The sequence below is a fragment of the Engystomops pustulosus genome, chromosome 9, assembly GCF_040894005.1.
Source record: "Engystomops pustulosus chromosome 9, aEngPut4.maternal, whole genome shotgun sequence".
Taxonomy (NCBI): domain Eukaryota; kingdom Metazoa; phylum Chordata; class Amphibia; order Anura; family Leptodactylidae; genus Engystomops; species Engystomops pustulosus.
In genome coordinates this window covers 102,744,015-102,761,131 of record NC_092419.1, presented here as the reverse complement: position 1 = coordinate 102,761,131, position 17,117 = coordinate 102,744,015, and the positions used below count along the sequence as shown (strand labels likewise).

Sequence of the window (17,117 nt, the reverse complement as noted above, 5' to 3'; positions counted from 1 at the left end):
GATGGACTGAAGGAGTGAGAAACAGGAAGTTGTGTAGAGATGCAGAGTACAGCATGGTGAGAACAGGGAAAGGCTGAGGCCATCACAGGAGGGAAAGCTACAGGTACATATACATGCAGAGAGATATATGTCTAATGGAACAGATTTATTGAAAAGTGGCATGCCCCCTTTAATAAAAAGATCTCCTACAGGTGTCTTTGGCACTAGTCTGTCAATCTGTGTAATTGCAACTGTAGATACTGCCTGGAAAGGGAGCAGTTAACTAGTGTATGTAATTATCCAATGATGTATCTGTTATACAAGCTGGAAGGTGATTGGAGAGGTGCTACCACCTGACCGTGAGAGAATATAAACCTCTGCTGGGTGAGAATACATGGTTCCAGAGTGAGAAACTGCAGAGAGTCAAGCCAGAGTGAGCAATTTATTAATTTCCAATAGTCGCCCGGCTAGCGACTAACCCCTGATGACGCCTGTTGGGCGAAACATGTCGGGTGGGCGAAGCTGACCTGTTGTTTTATTTTTAATTAGCAATAGATAGCTATCCACAACTGAAAGGAAGAAGTAGGGTTTAGATACCAAACGCCCTAGGGAATATATAGTGTGGATGCTGTCTATTTGTAGTTTTAACATACACGTCTTGCTCTTAAACAATGGATTTAATAAAGGTTACGTCTTAACCAATCACTCACTATAGCCCTGGTGGATATGAAAGGGGTTCTTTTTGGTCGCTAGCCGGGCGACTATTGGAAATTAATAAATTGTGTGCATACCCCATCCACCTGTTGCTTGATACCAAAAGGGTCAATAAATTTACCCCCTTGAGGGTTTGAACTGTGTAGAAGCCAGAGTGAGCAACACATGCCAGTGCTCCACAGCCGCTAATCCCAGGAACTTCTAGTGCCTCAGGCCTACTGCCTGACACACAGGGCAAGTCCGGAGACTTAAGCCCAGAACTGCAGCTTCCACCACTCAGTTCCATCTGAACCAACCCAGCCTGCATCTACCATCAGGCTGCGTGCACCTTTCCTGCAGACCGGCTTTCCATGATCTTTCCAGCTTAAAGCATCTGCTGTTACCCGTTCTGGCCATTTCCTGCTGTTTAATAAAGAACTGTAAATTGATTTGTACAACGTTGCCTCTGTCTAATCCCTGGATATGGCTGCTTACCACCACGGGCTTCCCCATCCGTCACCCAGGCATTCAATCTACAGACACTAAGGGGTTGCCCCAGGGAGAACCAGTACATCAGCCTCTCCCTCCATATTTCTTGCACACACCACCTGCTGGAGACCTGCCAGGCTGTAGGACAGCCCTCCTGTCCCCATACCAAGCACCGTGACCACAGTGTGCCCAAGGCTGCCTAGCCAGCCACTCCGGTATTCTGGGCCCCGGCTGTCTCCAGGCCACCAAGAATAGGCTGGGCCCCGGTGGGGGATGTTGCAAGCGGCATCGCGAAAAGGATATTTGCTTCTGTGCCCAGGGCCGGTTCTAGACAAAACTATTTTATGACCAGTCACAGTCAGAAAGAGGCTCCATTTAGTATGGTAAAACAAACTGCAATATGGGAGAATTTTATAGGAGATAGATAGATGATAGGGAGATTGATGGGTAGCACGGAGGCTCAGTGGTTAGCACTACTGCTTTGCAGCGCTGGTCAACATCTGCAAAAAGTTTGTATGTTCTCTTTGTGTTTGCGTGGGTTTCCTCCGGGTCCTCCGGTTTCCTCCCACACTCCAAAAAATTACTGGTAGCTTGAATAGATTGTGAGTCCCATTGGGGACAGGGACTGATCTGGCAAACTCTGTGCAGCGCTGCGTAATCTGTGTGAGCTATATAAATAAAGGAATTATTATTATTATGATGATAGAAGATAAATATGAAAGATGATAGAGATTTCTAGATGCAGAATTATAAAGTAGATGATATATACAGTAGATGGATATATAAATGGTCAGATTTAGAGATGGATAACCAGACAGATAGATGATAGATATATATATATATATATCCAGGAGATAGATGATAAGCATCTTCACCCGGGAATTCAACCAAGGGGTACTAACCCTTTCACCGCCCGGCATTTCTGGATATTTTGTCACGTTATTGACCAGAGCAATTTTTACAATTTTGACGTTTGAAAATAAAAGTACAGGAAATTACAGCAAAAATATTTTCTACAAGCAGACAATTGCCCCATTTTAAAAATTGCATTAAAGAGTTTATAGACATAGGCACCTTCATGCAATTTTGATTGAAACTGAAACATTTTATAAAAAATACTTAAATATTTGACTTTGATTGGAAAAAATGTGATGGTAAATATTTTCTGTTCTGAGCACATCTTCTAAATGTAATAGATGGACATGTGTTGAGTTCACATAAATCAATCCACATAATATCACTAAAACTGTAATAACTAGATATCTGCTTTTCAGCTAGAAATTTTAAGACAGTCACAACCTGCAAAATATAGCAATAAAACAGAATAAAAAGTAAAGGCGCCATAAAACCTATAGAAATTAGAAAGCAGACAACCAGGCGATGCATTTGGCAAGTAACATTCAAAATTTCCTCGAAAATATGTACAAATCCAGATACTTATATAAAGAAAATATACTTTCCTAAAACCGTAAGCTGTGAGGAGATCATACAGACCCCACATGTGTATATTCACCAAAATATGCAGCAAAGGGAATGTTACATCCACAGGGGACACCAAATTATTATTGAAGAAAATTTGCACTGAGCTTCACACAGATCTATCATTGTATGCTCCTTACACAATGGTGACCCAAATAATAACTATATATCCATAAACAAAGCTAATGAGATAATAAAAGTCACGTTTAGATGTGCGCCATTGTATTAGCCGCACAATAACAGAACCCTCCGCACTTCATAAGAATGAGAGTGAGAACGTCATAACACAGGTGTAAGTAATAGAGGATGGTGGGAAATAAAAACTGTATTCCAGAACTTGGTGTGTGTTGTTGGTGTTACATATAACTTTATGGACATGTTCTGGGTCGCAGTGTTAATATATAAAAGCCACATTAGGCAAAGAGGATCGAATGTTCATCGTATCAGTCAATTTAAAAAAAAAATTATCACAAAATAAAAGGCAATAAGAGAGATAGTGTGTTCTTAGATAGTTCTGCATAGAGAAGGCTTAAAAACATGAATATTAGTTGATATTATCCCTTCTCAAAATGTAATAACATATAAAGTGAATATTTCCATTATCTGTGAGGTGCAGCAGCTCCTGTGTGCAGCAAATTCTCCCTGCAGCCTGATGGCTGAGTATCTGGAGGGGGGGGGGGGGCACTTCAGGGGGCTGTATCTCTGGCTCTGTGACACCTAGAACCTCACTTCTTTTTTCCTATGAAAGGAGAGAGTCTGCTCTTTTATATGTGTCAGGAAAATGGAGATATTAACTGTTAAACTGCCATCGGGAGTGATTTTTATATATAAAAATGCCACCTGATATTCTCACTTTAAGCCTGACTATCTCTGGATCCCTGGCACCTAGAAACAAGATTCAAAATTCATTTGAAAGAAGAGATTCTCCGCTTTCAGGGGGCCCTGGGCAATTGCCCACTTTGCCTACCCATAGCGCCGGCCCTGGCTCTCCGACCTGTTTATTAGCTGGCGGCGCCAGAAAAAATTACTTTTTCCACCTGCTCCGACTGCGTGGCTTTGGCAGAGCAGAAACTCAGACACAATTAATATGTGTCGCAGCCATTTTTGGCCGCTGTAAACTGGGGGAAAGTAGACCTAAAGAAATTTGGTCTAGCAGGGACACAAAACATTGCTATTGCACTGTTGCCTGTTCTCCGACTGTTGGACACATTTCTGGTGCTCGGGACAGATTTTGGTCCCAGGGACAGAAAATGGTCTCGGCGCCAGAAATGTCTCTGCACAGCTCTACAATATTACATGTGCATCTTCTTTCTGAGAGCAGGTCAGTAACAAAGCCAATGCAGACACCGACACCTCATGTAAATGTCCCCCAGTCTATCTATTTCAGAAGGAACAGATTCCTAACTGTTTGACGTGGTTGTGTCTCTTCAGTACAACGTAGGGAACTGACTGACTGAAAGGCTTATTTTTATTCATATGTACAAATACTGAGACATGAAATACATCCAACTGTGCATGACAGAGGTGGACAGGAGGCGCTCTGTAACTTGTCACAGTGGGACAAATGAAATGCTACAGGAAAGCCACACGATTATGGACCACATATGCTAAAGCCTTTGCACACGTTTTCTGTCTGAATTTTCACTGAAAAGAACATGCAAACCGCTTATACTGTACATGTATTTATGAAGTGTCTGCGCAGTTCTGTGTCGCGCCTGCACTGTATCCGCTGCACCACAAAATTCTGCACCTTAAGGGGCGTTCCGGTGCAGAGTCCGACCGTGCGCCACATTTATTATTTAAACTCAACAGAATTTTGGTGCAGCTATGTTAAAGGTGCACCAAAAAAGAGCTTGTGCACACCTTCCGAGCAGTGCAGGGGGGGGGGGGGGGCGCAAGATTCATGAAGAATGTGCGCCAGTATTCAATAATCTGGGGCACCCTGCATATTAGTGAGGCAAACTGCACTAGTTGTGATAAATGTGGGCCTATGTCATCATGGCCTCCTGTGCCATGTCAAACACAGCCACGTCCTGCCCTTGCTCACCTCCAAATGAGTAATAAAATCCCACTGAATCCCATGAAGTATCTTCAGAGAAGACGAACCCTCCAGAAGACTATCTGTCACTGTCATTTGGTTTTTGCCTCAATGTAAAAAATGTTACCCTAGAAATCATTGCCCTGGTGTCATATCTGGTGATATATCACATGGCCAACATGAATCCTTCTTTTTAAAAGTAGATGAGTCAATTTCTAGAGGGTAACTATATGGAGTTTTCAACCAGACCTTCTACAGACCAGGTAACAGAGCCACAGAGACCTCAAGTTTAAAGCTGAGATACATTGAGACACATTTACAGTATATATATATATGTATATATAGATTGGTATAAGATGTTAAGATATAAGACCATGATGTTTTGGAATTTCCAGGTGGTACAGAATGTCTGACCATTCTTCCAGGATGTCCGGGAGCTCCAGGTGCCAAAGGAGATAAAGGAGAACATGGAGAACCAGGGAATAAAGGTGCAGCTAAACTCATAGTTTTACAAAGATAGAAAGTAAATTATGTAAAAATATTGGATATATTATACAATCTTTAGAAAAAGAAATCCTTTGAATTCTTTGATTTTACACACAGGAACATTTTTTACAAAAAAATCTGCTCCTTATAGAGTTTTAAAATTATGAGTTTTTATCTAATTTTATGATCTTCAAAGAACAAAATGTTTTGTTCTTTTTGTTGCGGCCTCATACATAAATCCATAGAAATGGAATTGGATGGACTTTCTGTTTTTTCATGACTAGCGATGAGTGGACGTTTGCATTAGGGCCACACAACCTGGACACTTTGCCAGATTCGCGGCTATAATCCAATAAATTGTCACCCCTGACAAATACCAGACTGTGCCTGATACACAAAAGGGTGAATATTGGTGGTGATTTGTTTGCCATTTGAAGACGCCTGTATTTTTTGTGCAGCTTTATATAAATGCAGGCCATTGTTACGCATCTCCGTGTGGACAAATGCTTATTTTACATTGTTGAAGATTGTGCTAGGGTTTGGAGACCGGAGAGACAGTTTAGATGGGGACCAGCCAAACTGCAGGGTGATATTTTATTATACCCCTAACAACTAGCCATGGCTATAACTGGCCAGGGGGATAGGACTGAGCAACAAGAGCTCATGTAATGCATGAATGACACATCATAAACCTACAAAGGTTGTCCACAACCAAATAATCCTTTCCATAGAGATGTATGATGATGATATTTTGGGCCACAGTTGATGAAATGATTGCTCTTTTAGGTCCTCCGGGAATTCCAGGAAAGGTTGGACCACCAGGGATGAAAGGTCAGTGTTATCTATGTGCATGGTCCACACGATTAGAGGCTTGGTATCATTGCTACATTCCTATTTTCCTATCTCTTTCTCCATTTCGATGGTTTCCCCGTCTGTTGTCCTCATTCTCTGTTGATACTGTAAAGGATTAGGTCCTGGATCATCATCTTCTGGGGTAGACTTATCCTACCTCACCTGGTGCCGGCCTACTGCCTGGCACCAAAAATCTCAGTTCACACCTGCCACTGCTCCACAGGCCTTTGGCATGACCTCTCTCTTCCCCAAGGTGAAACCAATGGTGGAAAGTCAGCACCAGGTACTTGTGCAGGACTTCCAGCTAGGCAACTAATTAAACATAAGCTGACAGACCCAACTTTCCCAGGCCTGTCTTCTACTCAGCTTTTCCTTAGGCAGAATACACTTCCACAATACCTAACCCCACCATACTCCTCTACATGCTCTATGCAGGGATTATCTGTCATTTCTATTGCAGGAGCTACAGGAGATCTGGGTGCTAGAGGTCCTCAAGGACTGAAAGGTAACGTGTATCAGCTCCATATCATTGAACTCTGTTGTTGATGCAACCGATATCATACTTTCTATAATCTTTTATTATTATATTAATATTATTATTCTTCATGTACACAGGAGATAAGGGAGATCCCGGCTCCGCAGAAGACCTGTACAGTGAGTGTGGATCCTTCTTACATCAGATCTGTAAAGGGCTTGTTCATGTTGTCTTCAAATAGGTCATCAAAATCTGATCACTTGGGGTTTGGATGGGAGGTTTGGGGTCATTATTATGACATTACTATGACACATGGTAAATACCTTGCTCTTATCCCCCAAAAAACTGAAACAAAATAGGAGAAGAACACAAGGAAAAGGTCATAAAGGCAATGAAGTGCTTAGAAGAGAGACATTATCAGAAAGTGTTCTGAAGTAGATGAGATGTTGCTGTAGGGTAGGACCGGGGTATGATTCCACGCCTTCACATTATCCAAACTGCCCTTACTGCCAAAATAAATCCCAAACTCCATTCAAATCAGAAAATCGAGTTACTTTTGGGGCTCATATCTTCTACTTTAACTTCTCTTTGTGTCTTACAGCTGCCCGGAACTGTAAATCTGTGCTGGAGAAAGGATTTACCCTGAGTGACTGGTACATTATATATCCTGATGGGAAGCAGCCGCTACGAGTCCTGTGTGATATGCACACTGATGGCGGCGGATGGATTTTATGGTGTTTATGAATTGTTGGGTGTCTTAAATGCTAAAATGACAACTATTACAGGTGTTAGAGAAGGCTTGAACCCCCATATGACATTGAGTCCCCTAAAAGTGTTCCCTTTCATTGTTGAACCTCTTTATTTAATCACTTAGAGTATTAACAAATCACAACATGAGAGATTAAGGGATGAAATCCCAAATTCCCTGCCCTGTCTGTGAAGAGTTAGGCAGCTATGGGTTGGGTTGGTGGTAGGTGTAGTAATAATCCAGTTAGTAGACGATACTCCAGGTTTCAGCATCTGTTTGTTGTAGATCTTCCAGAGACGTTATGATGGTTCAGTTGATTTCCTACAAGATTGGGAATCTTACAAGAAGGGATTTGGCAACCGTCTATCTGAGTTTTGGCTGGGGAACGACAATATTCATAAGATAAGTTCATCAGGTAAGTTGCCATTAGGCTTTATGTGCTCACAGCAGGTGAGAAACAATGGGAGATGCCAAGCAAGATGCAAGATGTGGCTCCTTATCATTGTACTTGCCGCTACCGCACTCCAATCATTGTTATGATGACCTTTGTATCAGGTCTTCTTTAACCAATACAAATCCAATAAAGGTTTCAATGTCTTCCTATTACCTTACATGGTTTATCTAATGTCTAAAGATCAAACTGTCTACATCTTGCTGAGGCAGTCTACATCTATCCTAACAAATTTGAGCAGTTCCTATTCTGATAAGGGAAGGAGCTTCTGACACCCCATCCTAACTGAGTGGCCCTGTCCAGCTTGAGAGAAGAACTTGGGTTGAATCTCTATATGTCCTGGCCTGTAGGTAAACGATTTTAAATTATTATTATTTTGAAATATTATTTCTTAGGAATGGATTGTAAATGTATTGCTTTCCTCACAGGTACCTGGGAGCTGGCATTGATCTCCAGGACTTTGATTTCATAAACTATTTTGCTAAATACAGTTCATTTAAAGTGATGGGAGAGAGTGAGAAATACAAGCTGGTGCTCGGGGGCTTTACTGGTGGGAATGCAGGTAAGAAGCAATGGTGTAATGGTGGATGTGTGGTAGACAGGTTATGGCTGTCTCTATAATATACTTGTGTCCTGCTGCAGGGGATTCTCTGTCCTACCATAACGGGAAGATGTTCTCCACCCCGGACCAAGACAATGATCCTGATCCTACGAATTGTGCGAATGTGTACAAGGGAACCTGGTGGCATAATAAATGTCATTTTTCCAACCTGAACGGCCTCTACCTTCCCGGGAAACATGACACTTTGGCTAATGGGATTAATTGGCAAGCAGGAAAGGGTTATAACTATTCCTATAGGAGATCAGAGATGAAAATCAGACGTGTGAAGTAAGGACAGGGGCTCAGTACTAGAGTCATCCTCTTCTGGGAATGGCTCTCTAGCTGTGGGGAACGACCAATGTGGCTGCTGCAGGGGTTATCATTAAGCTTCTGTTGTAGCTGCAATGTTCTGCATTACTTATAATATGATCCTAGAGACCGGTTATCTCTGTTAAATATGATATGTTGTCATGTGGGCACAGAATACCGATGTACCACAATGTAGTGCGATGTAGGAAATATATTATGTAGCATGCACAATTTGCCTGAAACTGCAATATACAAGGAATATATAGCAGTACTGACAATTGTATTTAGTATATTGTATAAGTGATCAGACCCCCTTGGGTTTAAGTACCTTAGGGGGGCAAAAATTTGGTAATAATCTCCGCAATCGCACCTGTCCACACAATTGTGCTGATCCAAAGAATAAAGGAGAGGTGTCATCTCAACTGCACATTGGAAACCATAAAAATGAATACCGAATATGGCAAATCTGTGTTGTTTAGCCAACTCCACCATATTTGGAATTTTTTCCAGCTTCCCAGTACATGGCACCGAATATTAAATATGCCACTAGAAAATACAATTTGTCTTGCAGATAACAAGCCCTCATATAGCTTTGCCAACTTCATGTGGAAGGAGCAAAGTGAAAAAACTGAAATGCATAAAAAGCTTGGTCCTAAAGGAGTTTAACAATTAATACTGTAGATCCATCCTCTGCGGAAGTCTTCATACACACCCTGACACTGGGATAGAGAAATGTATCCAGCAGATGTCCAGGAGGCAGGTATGTATGGAGGATGCCAGGAATGAACCGTGCAAGAGACTGGACTAGAGAAAGCTGGACTAAAACACTTAATATTTTAATAAATATAATATCTCATAAACATGTAAAACAAAGAAGCATTTATTACATAATGAAGCAATGGACAGTCTCTGAAAATAAAAATCTGAAATTTTTTTTTTAAAGGCTGCTCTTCTTGAAACACCATAGAACTTAGGGTTGAGAACAGCGAATCTGTTACAGTACAGATCGCGGGTACAGCCGTGCCCTTCCCCTTGCTCTCTGGAGAGGCGCTGGCCTGGGCTACTCCTCTGTGGGTCGTGGTGACCCGGTCATGGCTACCCTTACCACGTTCTTGGAAGAAATCCGGTCCGTGTTTAAGCAACCTCAAGTCCGGCTTCCACGCCTGCCCTGCTTGGCCCCGGTGTTCCAGGAGCTACTCCAGCCTCCAGCATTACAAGTGCCGCTCCAGTCTCCGGTATACCAAAAGACGCTTCAAGAGCCTCTCCAGCTGATCGCCAAGCTTCCACAGCCTACAAGTTCAACTCCAAGCTCTCCTGTGGCTCTCCCAGAGCCACTCCAGCCTGCGGCTTCCCAAGAGCCACTCCAGCCTCTGGCTTCCCAAGAGCCATTCCAGCCTGCAGCTTCCCAAGAGCCATTCCAGCCTGCAGCTTCCCAGAAGCCATTCCAGGCTGCAGCTTCCCAAGAGCCATACCAGCCTGCGGCTTTCCAAGAGCCACTCCAGCCTTCAGATTTCCAAGAGCCACTCCAGCCTCCGGCTTCCCAAGAGCCATTCCAGCCTCCGCAGCTTCTTAGTGCTGCTCTGGTTTTCCAAGAGCCACTCCAGCCTCCGGCTTCCCAAGAGCCATTCCAGCCTCCGCAGCTTCTTAGTGCTGCTCTGGTTTTCCAAGAGCCACTCCAGCCTCCGGCTTTCCCAGAGCCACTCCAGCCTCTGGCTTTCCCAGAGCCACTCTAGCCTCCGCCTTTCCCAGAGCCACTCCAGCCTCCGGCTTTTCCAGAGCCACTCCAGCCTCCGCAGATTCCCATTGCTGTTCCAGCTTTCCAGCTTTCCAGCTCTCCAGCCGTTCTACTTGCAGGGGAGTCTATGCAAGTTAAGCAATTTTGTCCTTCCTCGTCCAGGAGACACCAACACCTTGGTGACCTTCCTTGGTGTCATTACAGAGCGGTGTACCCCCGGCCCGTACTCACCTCTCCAGGCTCCTGGCTCTGCTCGGGTCCTATCGAGGCTGTGCTCCTGCTGCCTGACTAGGCAGCGCGCGTCCCCGCTCACTAGGGCGTGTGCGCACCGGCTCTTGTGGATTTAAAGGGCCAGCATACTTTCAATTGGGGCTGCCATTTTCGGCTGCTGTATAATCCGGCGGCTCCCAGCATCCCCTGTCGGATCTTCAAGTCATTATCCCTGAAGTGAAAGCCCTCCTGTGTTTCCCAGTGTTCCTTCGTGTGCCAGCATTTCCAGGATTCCTCTGTGTGTCTGTACTCCAGTGTTCCTCCTTGTTCCTGTGTTTCCTGTATATAGGTGGTCTTGTATTCCTGTGGCGATCTTGTTATCCTGTGGTGGTCCTGTATTCCTGTGGTGGTCCTGTATTCCTGTGGCTATCCTGTACTCCAGTGGCGGTCCTGTATCCCAGTGGCGGTCCTGCATCCCAGTGGTCGTCCCAAGATCCTGCCGTCCCAAGGTCCTGCCTTCCTGAGGTCCTGCCTTCCTGAGATCCTGCCTTCCTGAGGTCCTGCCTTTCTGAGATCCTCCCTTCCTGAGGTCCTGCCTTTCTGAGATCCTCCCTTCCTGAGGTCCTGCCTTCCTGAGGTCCTGCCTTTCTGAGATCCTCCCTTCCTGAGGTCCTGCCTTCCTGAGGTCCTGCCTTCCTGAGGTCGTGCCTTCTTGAGGTCCTGCCATCCCTGTGTGCCCTGTTGTTCGTTCCTGTGGTCCGTTCCTGTGGTCCATTCCTGTGGTCCGTTCCTGTGGTCCATTCCTGCCTAGTGGTGTCTTCAGCCCGTACCAACGTTACCAGTATTAACCTGTGTTCCTGCTATCATTCCAGGCTTGGACTGTTTTCTGCATCAGTTACCTTGGCTTCCACCGCGGCTCTGATACCCACCCCTGCGGTGGTCCAGAGGGTCCACAGACTCTTTCTTCAGAGACTCTGACAGTTCGCCCCTCCGAATTGTGACAGAATCATCAAAGATTGGATTAGTAGAGACTTTGCTGAGTTTTTCAAAAGATTTGCTCCAGGTCTAAATCTATTATTTCTCCAATTGTCCTAGAATTTAGTATTTACTCCCCTCTAGTCCCCTTTTTTATTTTCAGTTTTCACTAACAACATAATAAAGGAAGCCCATGGGAAGTGGTGCAAACAGACAATATCTGAAGCCATTAAAAGTCCATTAAATTCAATGAACATTTTAATGTATCTGTTAGACTTCCATTATTACTGTTTATTTTACAAGATTTATCCAAAACTAATCAGGAATATTTTGAATTTGATTTGATGCCGGAAAATTTCCAGATTAATACAGAATCTATGAATCAGTAAATAGACCCGCTCAGCTCCAATTTGGGGAGTAGTCTTCTCATAGATGTGCTCTCTTGTAGAGGCTTTAGACTGGGGAAATTCTTTAACATGGTAAGAGAATGAGGGAGTAAATCAACATGTTGTGGATATTGGGGGTGTATATAGAGGTATTGCATTTCACTATTGAACATGAATTGGGGAGTTCTGTAAGATATTTTATAAAAACACATGATATTTGCATGATAGACAATTCTTCTACCAATTTTGGTGGAACCGTGATGGGGGCCATTTTTACCCCAGCATATGAAAGTTTTTTTTCTATTACTGGGGAAAGTACATTGTTTATATTTAGATTTTACATGATGCAGATTCAGCAATGTTCATGATTTTAAATGCAACTTGCAATTTTGTCTAAACTTCACTTCTGACTTACATAATTCCACAATTCATTTCTTAGTTATGATGCTATGAATAGATTAGAGTCTTCAAGTATTGGGGCAGATTTACTTACGGGTCCGGCCGGGATTCACTAAGGTAGTTCCTCCGACGTCCGCCAGGTGGCGCTGCTGCGCTGAAAAGCATCTGAACGCACTCAACTTCACTGAGCCGGACCAAGTGAAGGTAAGTGCGTCCCAAGTGACACTTTTATTGTTTTAAGTGCGGCGGTTTTTCCGAATCTGTCGGGTTTTCGCTCAGCCACGCCCCTCGATTTCCGTCGCGTGCATGCGCCGATGCCCCACAAATCCGATCGCGTGCGCCAGAATCTCGGGGCAATTCAGGGAAAATCGGCGCAAATTGGAAATATTCGGGTAACACGTCAGGAAAACACGAATCGGGCCCTTAGTAAATGACCCCCATTGACAAAAACCTCTAAGAAATATTTTACTACTGATCACAAACTACATTATTTAATTTTTTTTTTTGTTTCCTTTTATTATTAGTATTAGCCCATAATAGATATTAGATAATTTGATCCCATGGTTAATTCATAATTAGAGATGAGCGAACATGCTCGTCCGAGCTTGATGCTCGGTCGAGCATTAGGGTACTCGAAACTGCTCGTTGCTCGGACGAATACTTCGCCCGCTCGAGAAAATGGCAGCTCCCGCCGTTTTGCTTTTTGGCGGCCAGAAACAGAGCCAATCACAAGCCAGGAGACTCTGCACTCCACCCAGCATGACGTGGTACCCTTACACGTCGATAGCAGTGGTTGGCTGGCCAGATCAGGTGACCCTGGGATAGACTAGCCGCTGCCCGCGCTGCTCGGATCATTCTGTGTCTGGATGCCGCTAGGGAGAGAGCTGCTGCTGGTCAGGGAAAGCGTTAGGGTGTTCTATTAGCTTACTGTTAGGCAGGAGTGATTCTCCAAGAACCCAACAGCCCTTCTTAGGGCTACAATAACGTTCTACTTTTTTTATTTTAATTTGCATCTAGTACCATTTTGTGAGGAATTAGCAGGGGGACTTGCTACCGTTGTGTTTAGCTCTTAGTGGCACACATATCCATAGCAAAGACCGAAGTGGGAAAATTTAGTAGGGGTTGGATTTCAATTAGGCACTAACTCAGTGTCATCTCATCTGGCATATTAGTGTGCTTTGATACTTGGCTAGAAAATAGCCATAGGAGAATACAAACAGCTTACTTACGCCTACAGTAGCGTTCTATATATTTGATTTCTGGTTGATCTGCTGGTGGCTGTACTTTCTGCAGTGCATGTACTAGCCAATTCTGAGCAATTTGTAGTGAGACTTGCGACCGCTGTGTTCTGCGCTTAGTGACGCACATATCCATAGCAAAGACCGAAGTGGGAAAATTTAGTAGGGGTTGGATTTCAATTAGGCACTAACTCAGTGTCATCTCATCTGGCATAGTAGTGTGCTTTGATACTTGGCTAGAAAATAGCCATAGCAATAGGATAGCATTGTTTGGTTTTAAAAACTCAAAAAAAAACAAAAAACACAAAAAAACACAAAAAAAAACAAAAAAAAGTAAAAAAAAAAATAAAGTTATAACTCTCATTTTAAAAATGTTTAACCCGAGGGCTAGGGGTAGAGGACGAGGGCGGGGACGTGGGCGTCCAACTACTGCAGGGGTCAGAGGCCGTGGTCCTGGGCGGGGTGAGACACAACCTGCTGATGAGGGAGCAGGGGAACGCCGCAGAGCTACACTCCCTAGGTTCATGTCTGAAGTTACTGGGACTCGTGGTAGAGCACTGTTGAGACAAGAACAGTGCGAACAGGTGATGTCGTGGATTGCTGACAATGCTTCGAGCAATTTGTCCACCACCAGTCAGTCTTCCACGCAGTCCACCCATGTCACCGAAATCGCCACTCCTCCAGCTCCTGCACCTCAGCCTCCTCCCCCCCAGTCTGCCCCCTCCCAGGAAAATTTGGCATTTGAACCGGCATACTCTGAGGAACTGTTTTCTGGACCCTTCCCACAGTCACAAACCACTTGTCCGGTTGCTGCTGAGCAATTTTCCGATGCCCAGGTTTTCCACCAGTCACAGTCTGTGGGTGATGATGACCTTCTTGACGTAGTGGAAGTGTGTAAAGAGGTGTCCGACGATGAGGAGACACGGTTGTCAGACAGTGGGGAAGTTGTTGTCAGGGCAGGAAGTCCGAGGGGGGAGCAGACTGAGGGATCGGAGGATGATGAGGTGACAGACCCAAACTGGGTTGAGAGGCCGGGTGAACACAGTGCTTCTGAGACGGAGGAGAGTCCTCGACCAGAACAGGTTGGAAGAGGCAGTGGTGGGGCCAGACGGAGAGGCAGGGCCAGAGCTGGTGCATCAGCGCCAAATGTGTCAACTAGTGAAGCTCCCGTGGCGAGGGCTCTTGCGGCGAGGGCTAGATCTTCAGAAGTCTGGAGGTTCTTTAAGGAAACACCGGATGACCGACGGACTGTGGTGTGCAGCATTTGCCAAACCAGGCTCAGCAGGGGTTCCACCACTACTAGCTTAACTACCACCAGTATGCGCAGGCATATGAATGCTAAGCACCCCACTCAGTGGCAACAAGCCCGTTCACCTCCGGCCGTGCACACCACTGCTCCTTCCCCTGTGTCAGCTGATAGTCAGCCCCCTGCCCAGGACCCTGCCACAAAAACCCCATCGTCGCCTCCACGATCCTCCACAGCATCCACCAGTGTTCAGCTCTCCATACCCCAGACGCTGGAGCGGAAACGCAAATATAGTGCAACCCACCCGCACGCCCAAGCCCTTAATGTGCACATCTCCAGATTGCTTAGCCTGGAGATGCTGCCCTATAGGCTAGTAGAGACCGAGGCCTTTCGCAACCTCATGGCGGCGGCCGCCCCTCGGTATTCGGTCCCCAGCCGCCACTACTTTTCCCGATGTGCCGTCCCAGCCCTGCACCAGCACGTGTCAGACAACATCATCCGTGCCCTGACCAACGCCGTTTCTGACAAGGTCCACCTGACCACGGACACGTGGACGAGTGCTGCCGGGCAGGGCCACTATATATCGCTGACGGCACATTGGGTTAACTTGGTGGAGGCTGGGAGCGAGTCTGACCCTGGGGCTGGTCATATACTGCCGACGCCGAGGATTGCGGGGCCTACCTCGGTCCAGGTGTTTCAGGCCTACTATGCCTCCTCCTCCTCCCACCCCTCCTCCACCTCCTCCTCCGAACTACCATCCGTGGGCACGGCGCCATCAGTCGGTAGCTCTAGGCACAGCAGCAGTGCCGTCGCTAAGCGACAGCAGGCGGTGCTCAAACTGCTGAGCCTAGGCGACAAAAGGCACACCGCCCAAGAGCTATTACAGGGCATCACGGCGCAGACTGATCTGTGGCTGGCACCGCTGAACCTCAAGCCGGGAATGGTTGTGTGTGACAACGGCCGTAACCTGGTGGCGGCTCTGCAACTCGGCAGACTGACACATGTGCCATGCCTGGCCCATGTGTTAAATCTGATAGTTCAGCGTTTCCTCAAGACATACCCCAATCTGTCTGATTTGCTCACGAAGGTGCGCCGCATCTGTGCGCATTTCAGGAAGTCCAGCCCAGATGCTGCCACTCTCAGGGCAGCGCAGCGCCGCCTCCAACTGCCCGCTCACCGACTGTTGTGCGACGTGCCCACGAGGTGGAATTCAACACTGACCATGTTATCCAGAGTTTACCAGCAGCGCAGAGCGATTGTAGACTGCCAGATGTCAACTTCCACCAGAACTGGTAGTCAGGTCAGTCAGCTTCCTCAAGTCTACAATGAGGAGTGGACGTGGATGTCTGATATCTGTCAGGTGCTGAGTAACTTTGAGGAGTCAACACAGATGGTCAGTGGCGATGCCGCCATCATCAGCCTCACCATCCCGCTGCTTGGCCTGTTGAAAAACTCTCTGGTCAGCATGAAGTCGGAAGCTTTGCGCTCGTCACAAGAGACAGGGGAAGAATATTCCCTTGTTGATAGCCAAAGCACCCTCAGGTCTGTTTCTCAGCGCATATCGGAGGAGGTGGAGGTGGAGGAGGATGAGGAGGAAGAGGAGGAGAATGTTGGCGAGACACAAGAGGGGACCATTGTTGAGTCCTTCACTGTTCAGCGTGTATGGGCAGAAGAAGAGGAGTTGGAGGAGTTGGAGGAGGAGGAAATGGACAGTCAGGCCAGTGAGGGGAGTGAATTCTTACGCGTTGGTACTCTGGCGCATATGGCAGATTTCATGCTAGGCTGCCTATCCCGTGACCCTCGCGTTCAAAGAATTTATTCCAGCACCGATTACTGGGTGTTCACTCTCCTGGACCCACGGTACAAGCAAAATCTTTCCACTCTCATCCCTGCAGAGGAAAGGAGTGTGAGAATGCATGAATACCAGCAGGCCCTGGTGCACAAGCTGAAACAGTATTTCCCTTCTGACAGCGCTAGCGGCAGAGTGCGTAGTTCTGCGGGACAAGTAGCGAGGGAGAGTAGGCGAGCAGGCAGCTTGTCCAGCACTGGCAAGGGTACGCTTTACAAGGCTTTTGCCAGCTTTATGTCACCCCAGCAAGACACTGTCACCTGTCCCCAGTCTCGGCAGAGTAGGGCTGATCTTTACAGAAAGATGGTGAGGGAGTACGTAGCTGACCATACCATCGTCCTAAATGATCACACAGCTCCCTACAACTACTGGGTTTCAAAGCTGGACATGTGGCACGAACTGGCGCTGTACGCCTTGGAGGTTCTTGCCTGCCCTGCCGCTAGCGTCTTGTCCGAGCGGGTTTTCAGTGCAGCTGGTGG

General features: G+C 46.1%; 1 pseudogene; it reads left to right on the top strand.

Moving 5' to 3' along the window:
* The first annotated feature begins 5,041 nt into the window (after positions 1-5,041).
* On the top strand, positions 5,042-8,583 carry LOC140076918 (ficolin-2-like; annotated as a pseudogene).
* The last annotated feature ends 8,534 nt before the right edge of the window (positions 8,584-17,117 follow it).